Below are 12531 nucleotides of genomic sequence, written 5' to 3' on the forward strand. Positions count from 1 at the left end.
TTGACTAATTTATTTTTTGTTGTATTCCTAATTATAGGAAGGTTTTATTAAAGAATAATTTTGAAAAATTAACGGGATTAGTTGGCAATATGGGTGAAATTTGTACACGTTTATCTCCGAAATCACCTAATCGACTTCAATATAATTTAAAAAAAAAAAATAGTTACCTTGAATCATAGGATAATTTGGACTCTATAGGAGGCACTGTTGTTGAGATTTAAAAGATAAAAGGTAGTTTACGTAACGGTCTAAATACAAGCAGTGTGTGGCAATACATCTGGCAGGTCCATCAGTATAATATAAAAGCACTTCATTGTAAGAGCACTATACCTAGACTTTTCAGTGAGGTCTAGCTTTCGATTCCCAGGTGATGCCATTAATATTTTCGTGTTATTAACAAAAAAAAAACTGGCGAGTTTCTCAGAATTGATAGTGTAAATGGCAATAGATACTTATTGTTGCTTCTGTGGATATGGCAAGGAAAAGTACTCGATAAATTGTAGACGCATTACTTCTACCTACCCCTTTGTGGACAGTCTTATATATTACGTGTTAGTTTACGTAAACAGAATCGCGAGTTGTTTTTGTATTCAACGTCGTAAGGTTAAACATGACCTTCGAGCGACACGTAGGCAAAAACGAAAAACATGAGTCTTGCCAGTTTAATAAACGTTTTATTTTAATTCTAAGTTTAAAGGCTTATGCACAGCGGGACGGAATGGCAGAGGATTTCAATTCTTACCAAAGGACATTCAAACTTATCTAGTAGGAGTACGACATAAATTGTAATGTTTGAGATTGGTGCCGTGGCATTGAAAAGACAAGGGATCCCGCGGGATGCCGCAGCGCACTGCAGTAGGTATGCAACGACAAGCCGATGCGCCGTGACCGCGTCGCGCCTTGGTCGCGCCGCACAGTGGTAATGTTTGTATGGGACCGCGGGAAAAAATCTATTTTTAAAATTTACTAGACGTGAATTTAAATTCTTTACTTGCCAATACTTGTTTAGTTACCCAGATTAAAGCCGAAACAAAATGTATGAAAATGGACCTTGAGGTATCGCCTTAAGGAAGATATGAATTGAAATCTATATTTTATGGTTAGATTTATTTATTATTATATAACATACATTAAGAAATACAAGATAATAATTTATAAAAGATTTAAAAAAAAATAAAAAAATATAAATTTAATACTGGAACTATGCATATGCAACGGACATTTATAATAAATATAGATACATAATAAATTGCCACATTTTACAATCAATTTTTTTAATTAATTTAATATAAAAGCATAAAAATAATGAAATAAAAAAGGAAACACATAAGCAGGCTATAAGTAATTATAAGTAGGCTTATTACTATCTCTGTATGATAGGAATTAGAGAACTTTATTAATAAATAATAATAAATTACTATTATTTACAAGTACTTTTTATTAATTATTTTCAGTGATTAACACTTTAACTTCATTATTTAAGAACATTTTTTATGTGGTCGCAGTTCTTAAGCTATACATGGGTCTGTTGAAGTCAAAAGCGTATGCATGATGACTTCATTGGTTAACTCGTAGGAGCATTTCCTCAAATAATACCTACAACCTATAATGTCAATAATCCTTATTGCGTGTTTTCTGAGCTTCTTCTATTAAAAAAGGTACCTATATATAAATACCTATAGGTAAAGTTTACGTATAGTTTAGCAAGTTGGGTTTTTCTAGATGAGCACCTCGTTTTCGTTTTGAAGGTCCTGGACCACTTTCTACAGCATTGGATTCTGGAGGAATCACATTAATTGGAAATGTATTATTTGGTCTCTCTTTATTTTTGCTAAAAAAAATATTGCTTTGTTCTTCATGCGGCATGACATCTTTTCGTGAAATTTGGCAAAAATATTTCACTTAACTCGGTATTTATTTCCTCTTGTATAGTTACTAAAAGATTTTTGATATTTACTTGAGACTTTTAATACATTTAAATGCACTTCCCGATTACTAGACAAAACAATGCTAACTAACTCAACTTAAACATTTGCTAAAACTTGCCATAACTTCTGAATAGTGTATTACTTTCTCAAATAGGTATGAGTAAATGAAGAGGAAAATGTTGATTAATGATTTTTATGGGTAATATCTGTTATTTTCGTGTTAAATACCTTAATTAAGGTGATAGCTTAAGGTCCATTTTCATACATTTTGTTTCACCTTTAATCTGGGTAACTAAACAAGTATTGACAAGTAAAGAATTTAAATTCACGTCTAGTTAGTGATTAGTTCTCGCAGTTGAAAGAAAAACGTAAAAATAATTAATATGCATGGATATTTCGACCTTTAAAATTTAATATGACGAAATTTAATCACTAACTAGACGTGAATTTAAATTCTTTACTTGTCAATACTTGTTTAGTTACCCAGATTAAAGGTGAAACAAAATGTATGAAAATGGACCTTAAGGTGGTAGCTCAGGTCCATTTCATACATTTCAATCTGTATTGTAAAATTAAATTACGTTTAGTTCTCGCAGTTGAAGAAAAACGTAAAAATAATTAATAATCATGGATATTTCGGCCTTTAAAATTTAATATGACGAAATTTTAAAGGCAGAAATATCCATGATTATTAATTATTTTTACGTTTTTCTTTCAACTGCGAGAACTAATCACTAACTAGACGTGAATTTAAATTCTTTACTTGCCAATACTTGTTTAGTTACCCAGATTAAAGCCGAAACAAAATGTATGAAAATGGACCTTGAGCTACCACCTTAAGCTATCACCTTAAAGTGTTTGTCCTTGTTTTTTATTTTTTCGAGAACAAGCAAACTCCTTAGTAAAATGGTCATTTTTCAAAAAGGAGAATGCCCATTTTTGTATGAAAGTTGGGCTACGCTTGCGTCTGTACAAAACCTTCACTAAACTATAGGGGATATATCCTAAATCTTATACAAATTGAAAACAATTGGATATTCGATGGGAGTTCGGAGTAATCAGAATTTTAATAACTCGGTTATTTTGAGGTTAAGTATGGAGTGTAATAATGTACGGTAGAAAGTACCTACGTGCCTTATTAAGTTCAATATTGCAGTAGCTACTTGATATTGCTATAAACATTTATTGGACATTCTTTTCACTTAGCTTTAATCGCCCTTATAAGAAACTGATAGGTATTAACATATCTGATGAGACGAAGTTCCAATAAAACTTCTAAGATAGTATGGCGGAATATTAGTTTTTCCACTGAGCATATACTACCCGACCCTTTGTGTAAGTACATATTTTTCTGACTTATGACTTATTCTATTACGTGGATTAACTTAATCTTTATTTTCACCTACCATTATCTCATTTCAATATGGCGTCAACACATATTGTAGAATAGATTCAGCTTAGTTTTTATGACCGGCATTATGCCTGACGCTAACCCTCTTTGGAGGATTCCGATTCCAGGCAAGTCATGTTAGAAACACCGATATAAAATTTTGCTTGGCCTGGAAATCGAACAGGAACCCAGGAACTAACTTCACAGCCTGATTAGGCTAATAGTTACTTATCATAGGAAAAGAAAAATAAAAGAAGAAATACGAAATCCGATGTATATTTTTATATAGATGTGTATTTTTGATAGATATGGCTTCCCAGAAAACAAACAAGAACTTGATGTGGCCACAACACGCTTATAATACTGCCGAAGTGAGTGAATGACTTCTTGCAGTGCTGGTCGGGTCATGTCATGTTGCTGTTGTCTGTGAACCTCTCTATTAACTGATCTCCAGCAGGCAGCACAAATTAATTCCAGCCTTAAAACCTAAAATATAATGTAGATGTTGAGTAAACATGTTCAGATTATTATTATTGTTAAACTGATTTCTTTAGTTTTTGCAAGGTTTTTCCAACATTGTGGGTAGGTTAATAATAATCTACATAACTTACGAACTGGATAGCTTGTCTAAGAAATATACTTATCGTTGCTGTGGCACCGCAATGGTGCAGTTAATACACCGCCGGGATATGCCGTCTCGATTAACAGTCCTGGGTCTAGGCTCTAGACGACATTGTGCTGTTAACTAAAAGCCTTCCGTCTCAAAGTTCGGAACACACACTATACACCTTGTTTCTAAACAGTGAATTTCTCGACTCAACATTAAAATACATAAGAATAACATTCTGATCTTGAGTAAAATATTTTAATAATGAAATATTTTCATTCGGACAAATCTAAAGTGTCAAAATGTCATTAATTTCAGTTGCCAGTGTAATAAAAATCGGTACCCATATATTCATTTAATTAAAAATAAAGTCCAGACATGTTTTCGCTGACTTTAGTATTTCTGTCAATGCAAGTACAAGTCGCTATTTGTTTGTTTTTAGAAGGATTAATATTTTATCTTTTTTACCAGCTATTTGGAGTTTGGTCATAATTATTAAGTAAAATATATATTTTTATAACAATATTTTTGTTTAATGAATAATATATTTAATCCATATATTATAGATTCAAGTACAAGCACATTTATTGTGCATATTAACTTTTTTATTCCATTTAAAAGGGGAATTTGTTATAAATTGGTATCAATTCGCCATATTGGCAGTAAATTATCCGGTGTTTGATTTGCAATAATTAAACAACTTTTTTTTTCATATCTTTAAAACCCCCATTTGCTCATGACTGAAATAAATACAAGTGAAGTAATAATTAAAATTATGATTTTACATGGTTATTTGGTTAAGACGCATGACTGACGCAAAGATAGCCTGGTTTTGGGCATTGTCCTTTGCGAATTATTGCAGCTAAAACCTATCTCATAGTTATCCTACATTATTAAAGTATTATTTATGATATGTTTTATTTTGACGCTCGTTGACGCAAAAAGTTACAGCCAATGAAATAACAAGAATTGGCAAAATAAAGATTATGTTGTTTGAATCCAAGCCATGCATAAAATAATGTATAAATAATAAGTACTTTATCGTTTTTAAATACCTATAGAAACACCTGTTTGTGTTCTAAACATTTATTCACAATCTCAATTACAATTAAAATGATAATAAAAGGATTGGTGGCGTTCGCGCGTCCGTGAGCTCGAGAGAGGTTATTGTTGTCGGCTAACTTCGCGAAAACCGGCCGATCGACGCCTCGCGCGATTCGATGCGCACACCGCACGTCGGAGCGGCTTCGGCCAATCAGTGAGGCTAGCGACGCGGCGGATTGCGTATAATAACAAACGCCGAGCCCCAGCTCGGCGCGCGCTATTTTGAAAGTACTGCCGCCAAAACTCGCGCGTTACATACCTTAATATATACTTCCTTAAATAAAATAAAAAATAAAACTAAAGTATAACTGGTATAAGCAGTGTGACACTTCAAAAAAATGACTTTTTTAACTCAATATCAGTTCGCATCCAGTCTTACAAGTTTTGAACGAAATAAATATCAATAGTTATTTAAATTTACACGCTGTTATTCCATTTCTACTACTCTAATAAAAGTCGTCGAAGCGGCAACAGCATACTTTTTAAAGTAGGTATGCTGTTGCCGCTTCGACGACTTTTTCTGATTTATCAGAAATACACTCACGCATACGCCACATTCGCACTAAACTACAAGATGATTAAATATTTAGAAAAGTAAAACCCGAATTTTTGGTGAAAATATTATTTAGGTACTCAAGGATGATTGTTTGCACAATATTAGCAAAGGTAAATATGAGTGTGTGGTTCCATTTATTTATTAACGCAATGTCAAAATTACGTTGTATAAGCTCATACCATTATTTTCAATGGCATAGGCAGAGGCGCAGTGCCGTCACCTACGTAGAGATTTTACTGGTGGTAGGTCTCTCATATGTGAGAGTCCGCCTGGGTAGGTACCACCCCAATGTCTATTTGTGCCGCCAAGCAGCAGTGTGTAGTCAATGTTATGTTCCGGTTTAAAGAACATAATAGCCCACTGGCTACTGGTGTAACTACTGGACTTAATAAGACTTAACATCTGTTATCTCAGTATGATGACCGCAGTGAGCAGACCGTACTTTGTAATTCAAAGTGTTCGATGATGTTTCTACTGTTTATGGGCCGTCGTATCGCATACCATCAAGCAAAGGGCAAACTCGGCTCGTCATTCAAATAAAAAAAGAGTATATTTCCATCCTTTGATATGTAAAGCACGCCAAGTGCTTGTGAGATATGGAACGTAGTTAATAATATTAACGTACATCGGGTAGATTAATAAAAGTTAGTTGTGTCGCACACTCGGTCTTGTTATTTGCGCTCTTATAATCTTTAACTCTACTGCCTCGCTAGCGTAGTTGTACTGCATACGCGGTACGGCAGCGTCCTGGATTTGAATCCCAGGTCGGAGAAAGTGATATTTGGGCTTTTCGGCTCATTATCAGCCCGGAGTTTGGAATTTGTGCCCGATATGGCTATAGGCTCGCCTCCTATCACATCATGGGACGGAACACACCTGGCGAAAAGTTGGTTGCGCCTCTGTATACCCCTTCGGGGATAAGTGCGTGATGTGTGTATGTTTTTTAAATCACCTTTAATCCTACAGTGCGATATCAGTCGCGTGTTCACGTGTGTCGATTGTAAAAACAGATTTTTATTGCAAAGCAAATGATTAAGCGATATCAACAGTGCCTATTCAAGTTTTACGTAGTCTGTAGACTGTAGACCAACTGGAGGCCATTCTTAATTACATCCGCTGTGTTCACATTTGTGGGCCCCGTCTCCTTAGCGTGACGTCAGATTTTATGCAATTGTATACCCGGAACTCAATAAATGAGAACAACAGATCTAAAATTAGGGATTACTTTATTAAATAAAATCAACATCACAAGCGGAAGATGGCTAAAATGCAACTAAAGAGCGAACAGAATTCGTCAACAATACAAAATAAACCTTATATAGCCAAAGATAGATTCTGAAGTATTTTGTTTATAGTTAATGTTTTATGTTTTAAATTCTTTACCATTTTGATACGTGACGTCACGAAATTTATGCTCATCGCCTCCTTATTATAATAATGACACACTACGATGTCCTCCCCTCTTTACGTGTGACGTGATTTATTTTAGTACTCGATCGAAAAAGACCGATTTGGATTCTCTATGAAATCGGCGTTAAATCATTCAATATCGTGTGATAAATTATCGAATGTATCGTAAATATGTTTATGATCATGTACCAAGGTTTACAAATCGACGGTAATCTATATATAAAAATGAATCTCTATTTCCCTTGGTCATCGCATCACGCGTGAAGGGGTGGAACAATTTCGCTAATTCTTTTTTTGTTGTATTAATTATTGTCAGGAGAAGGTTCTTATGAAAGAAATAATTAAGGAAGTTGAGAGGAACATTAAAAAAATTAAGGAAACTTAAGAACAATATTGATTTTACGTAACTGACAGAATGCGCGCAGCAAATTCTTAAGACAGGGCAACGTTTGTCGAGTCAGCTAGTTCTAAATAACTTAGTATTATTTAATTATTCTATCCGATTTCTTGTTTCCTTGTTTCGCAATGAAATTCTCATTTGTCGCCTATTATTGTTTAAATATAATATTAATGTCAAGATGATTCATTTTTAAATAAACAATGTGAACACGTGGCAGGCTGTGTTAGTTTACCCGCGTTACGAACTAGTTTACATCGCAAACATGATATAAATCACTTGAGTTTTATATCTTGCCACTACAGACTGGCACCTTAATCAATGTGAGTTCCTGATTTCTGAGAGGCCTTTTTACCCAATATCAAAAGCCATGTAGGCTGCAAAGTTTTCGAAACGTCGGCAGAAAAGTAAAATATTAAAACCACGATAAAAACCGTAAAATAGTTTAATTTAAAGCCCTTTTTACACAATTGCAAAATCAGGGTAATGTACTGTGGTACTTGCAAACGTGAGGCCCTGAGCGATTGCCCGATCACCACCTCCTAAGCCTGCCACTGTCGAATACAGGACGTTGCCCTTTACTGTCGTCAGTATTATGCCGGCCTGCCTTACCAATTTTGAACGGGACTGTATAATTACCTATCGGTAAGACTCGTAAATCAATAAATAAATAAAAAATATCAATATTTTGACTCATAACTACATATTAACACATTCTAACGTAATTTTACCATTATATTTATCGAGCGCTGGGAAAGAGAAAGTTGAAATCAATGAGATTTCTCTTTCCTCCGTCGATAATACTTTCATAGTAGATAGATGACGTACAATAAAACACGTAGATACCTAGGCCACCGGATGATAGCTATTCACGTTCCACGGACATCCACAATGCTAGAGGAATCGTCCACTATTGTGCTATGGACAGGAAAAATAGATATGTGCCGAGGGATTTTTCGTTCCTCGATATATTCAGAGACAGAAAACGCAGCACCTAATCTGTTATTTCACGTCGGTTATTTGTATACAAGTGGCTTTACGTGTTGGCGGCCAGGGCCTCACGCTTGCAAGGAACAATGAAAAGACATTACCCTCCAGCAATCAGGTAGAAAGGCTTCGCAAAATTCAGCCACTCAGAACCTCGCACTGGTTGAAGCCGATTTTGTTTGTACCAGTGGCGAAGGATCCTTATAACCGATTCCTATCTTAATTATCATCAGAACTATTTGCAGACCGCATTTATGCATATGTACCATATATCATATGCCGCGTTCCCTTTTTTTTTATTGCTTTGAATGACGAGACGAGCTTGCCGTTCGCCTGATGGCAAGCGATACGATCGCCCATAAACAGCAGAAACACCATTCAACACCTTGAATTACAAAGTATTGTTTGGTATTCCACTGAGCTCGTCATCCTGAGACATGAGATGTTAAGTCTTATTATGTCCAGTAGTTATACTGGCTACAATGTCCTTCAAACCGGAACACTAAAGTGACTGCACACTGCTGCATGGCGGCAGAAATAGACATTGCGGTGGTACCTACCCAGGCGGACTCTCACATATGAGAGACCTACCACAAGTGTTTCGGAAAATTTCACTTTTCACCACTTCTACCCAGTGCAACAAACTGTCAATAAACCTGCCTTCTTCCTTCTACTTACTAGGTAATTTATTGCGTTTTTAATTTTCTGATAATCTTGTATTCTACAGAACATGTCAATATAAGTACATGTAAAATGAAGATAAGATAATATACCTACAAAAACTTTGATTATCTGATACTGATTACCATATTGGTGGACGCAACAGAAAAATAGGAGTTAGGTAATTATAATTAGGTGCTTAATTAATTTAATCTAATCTTCCATGATGGGTTTTTTTGTGTATATTAAATTAACCTTTTTAATTGCGACTTTGTTATTTAGTTTATTCAAACATTGTAATATACAGGGCCATTTTGACATTGTGTTAGTAAATGAAACCACATACTTGTCTACTAGGAAATAACATTGAGCCGTAGATGTACTTAAAATAAAAAAGTGCAAGTTTCGAACAAAATAAATATTAATAAAAAGTAATTTCAATTTTACGCGCCCTAATGTCATCAAGAGAATTCATTGCAGTGGCAACATATCATACTTCCAGTCAGAAATACACTGACGCTCACGCCATATTCGCTTTAAACTACAAAATGATAAGTCAGAAAACTAAAACCAGGATTCTTGGTGAAAATATTCGTTATTAATGGATGATTTTTGGCACAATGTCAGCAAAGGTGAAGATGAGTGGTTTCATTTAGTAACAGAATGTCAAAATGACCCGTATACTATAAATCAAGTAGGGCAGATCAAATCCTAACTCCTCGATTACCTCTCTTCACGATAGAAGGAATTATAAAGGAAAACCAAAGAGAAAACCTTTTTATTTTTTTAATACGTGCACGGTAGTGATCCCTCTGCACCTGATAATAAGTGGAGTGGGGTCCAGTAGTATGTCGCCTCACGAGAGATTTTTCCCCTCGGCAGTCGACACAATAGGGTACCGGACTCATTTTTGCTCTTTACTATTATCAAATATTTACATAATATAAATTATAACACAGAAGGAATTATTAAAATCCGGTAAAAAATCAACAAGTTACAACAAAGACTTATCTTTGAATTTCGGTGGAAGGGGTAATTAACAAGAAACAGAAAAGAGACGAAATATCCACATGTGACGTCATCGGGAATTACGACGGGTGCGAAAAAAAAATGAAGCGATATCCCCACATCTGCACCCACTTCTGCACGTTACAATATTTTAAATATGAATTACTCGCTCATTTTTTAACCAATTGTTATGCAGTTTTCGCAGGAGTGCTTCTTTTTCGTATTATTAACCATTACATATAGAATAATGTACAAAATCAAGTATAGGCCGGTCCCCTATTATGCCGGCCTGTTGGAACCGAGTATACACAGACTGCTACCGGAGCGCGACACCCTTACGTGGACCACTATGGCGAGTTTTAACACCTTGTGTATAGTGGTCGCTATCCGGGCGGATATTAAACATTTTCTACCACCAGCAATTAAACGTCGTTAAGTACGTGTTTTGTATATTTTTTACGTTCAATTGTTGTGACTTGTGGCTGAATTGCGAACGAGTTTACGCGACAATCGCATGATCAAGTTACGCAAACCAGAGTATTCCAGTGTATTCTTGCTTGTGTAAGAAATTCTTGTAATTATTGAAATTGATTATTTATATAGATATTTTAGTTCTCTTTTTTAAAAACAATATAATAGTGACAACTATGAAATAAGACCGGGAAGAAGATCCAGTAGGTTAACAGGGTAATTCATGTTTTTTTTTTAATTTATTTTCCTCCTATGACTTTTTTAGTTGTTTTTGCGTTGGGTTTGGTTAAGTAGTTCTTACATACATATCATATATTATATAGAATTACACCTTTTCCCCCTTTCAGGGGTAGGCAGAGTTGTCACACCTCAGCCCGATAGTCGTACTTTGTTCGCATTACAACTATGTCATCGAGACAGTATTTTTATAAATACAAAAAAGCAATATATAAAAACTTTTTAACAAAAAATTAAACCGCCTTCAAAAAGCACCAAAAACAATATAAACATTTTACATTGCCTTTATAATGCTTATCAATTTTGTAGTCGGTGACTTATTCAAATTGTTAGCTAAGCTAGATTAATGCATGAACAAACATACGAAAACGATGTTTAACTTTAATTAGTCACCGACTCCAAAATTGTAACCAGTATAGAAGTAATAATAATTTTTTTTTTGGTTTTTATAGGTTTTTGAAGGCGATTTCATTTTTTGTTATGTGACATCGTTAAGTGCCATAAAAATCAATTTAAAATTTTTAATTTCTCTAAGTATATATTATTGAAATGGTCCAAATAATTGAAAAGTAGTATAATTATCAAGTCTCAATTGCATAATATTTTCATTGCGTAAAGTGATAAATAACTTATTTATATACTTTAATATTGTTCTGCAGACATAGTAAAATACCCTATTCAATTATAACATCATAATTAATTATGAATTTATAATTTTTAAATAATATCGAACAATTAATAACATTCCAGAGGTCAATAATATGAGACTTCTCAATCCCCAACCGACAATCCACTTACCGCACTCTTAATAAAATAACGACCTATTCCAAAATTGTTAATTGTGGGAGTCCTTCAAAAACTCATTTATGTTTGCGACCTTTCTTATTTTTCCTTTTTTTTCATGCTATAGCTTTCATTTTTGACTTAAGTGCCTATCTTTAATAATTCAAAATTATAGCAACTTAAAAAGAAGAAACAGAAATGAGTTTTTTGACGATTCCTACAAATTAACAATTTTGGAATAGGTCATTGTTTTATTAAGAGGCCGTTACAATCTTGTCAGTGAGGTCCTTAATTGATTCAACAGCTATTTGCCAACCTGTTATAAAACAACTAGTTACCTCTCAGATTTCGTAGAACTCTTCAAGAAACACTACTTTTAAAACTCTAGGAATTTAGCACAAATCTTATTGGAAGGTAAGACTATAATATCTAACTGGAATGAATGTTAGCCGGGCTTATTTTATCTACGGAGGTCGAGTACCGTTAAAACTCACCTGTTCCTCTCTCGCCTTCTGCTTTAGCGTGACGTACATCGAAAAACCGAGAAATAACAACTTCAATGTTATAGCAACTGACACAACAATTATAAACGCGTAGGTCATCTTGTTATTTTTACACAACTGCCGCGAACAGTCATTGGCCGTCAAACCGAAACTGCACGAACACCTAACTTACAACATTCGAGTTATGTTTTTTTTATCGGACTCGACTCCGGCGTGCACCGCAGAGCTACTGACAAACAGAAATGGCATACAGCCTTAATTAACAGTCGTATCGGCTATTTAAATTTATGTGAATATGTTATTACGTTTGGTTCTATGTGATTATGAAAATAATCATTGTTTTCATGCAGATATTCGATTGATTTGTTATTATCAAATTTAATGAATCGTTTCATGTGATTCATGTTAATTATGATAATTATTCCTTGTGCATACCTAATCATTGATAGATTCGCATGTAATCTTTTTAATGTAAATGGATTCGTACAGG

The sequence above is a fragment of the Manduca sexta genome, chromosome 12, assembly GCF_014839805.1.
Source record: "Manduca sexta isolate Smith_Timp_Sample1 chromosome 12, JHU_Msex_v1.0, whole genome shotgun sequence".
NCBI lineage: Eukaryota > Metazoa > Arthropoda > Insecta > Lepidoptera > Sphingidae > Manduca > Manduca sexta.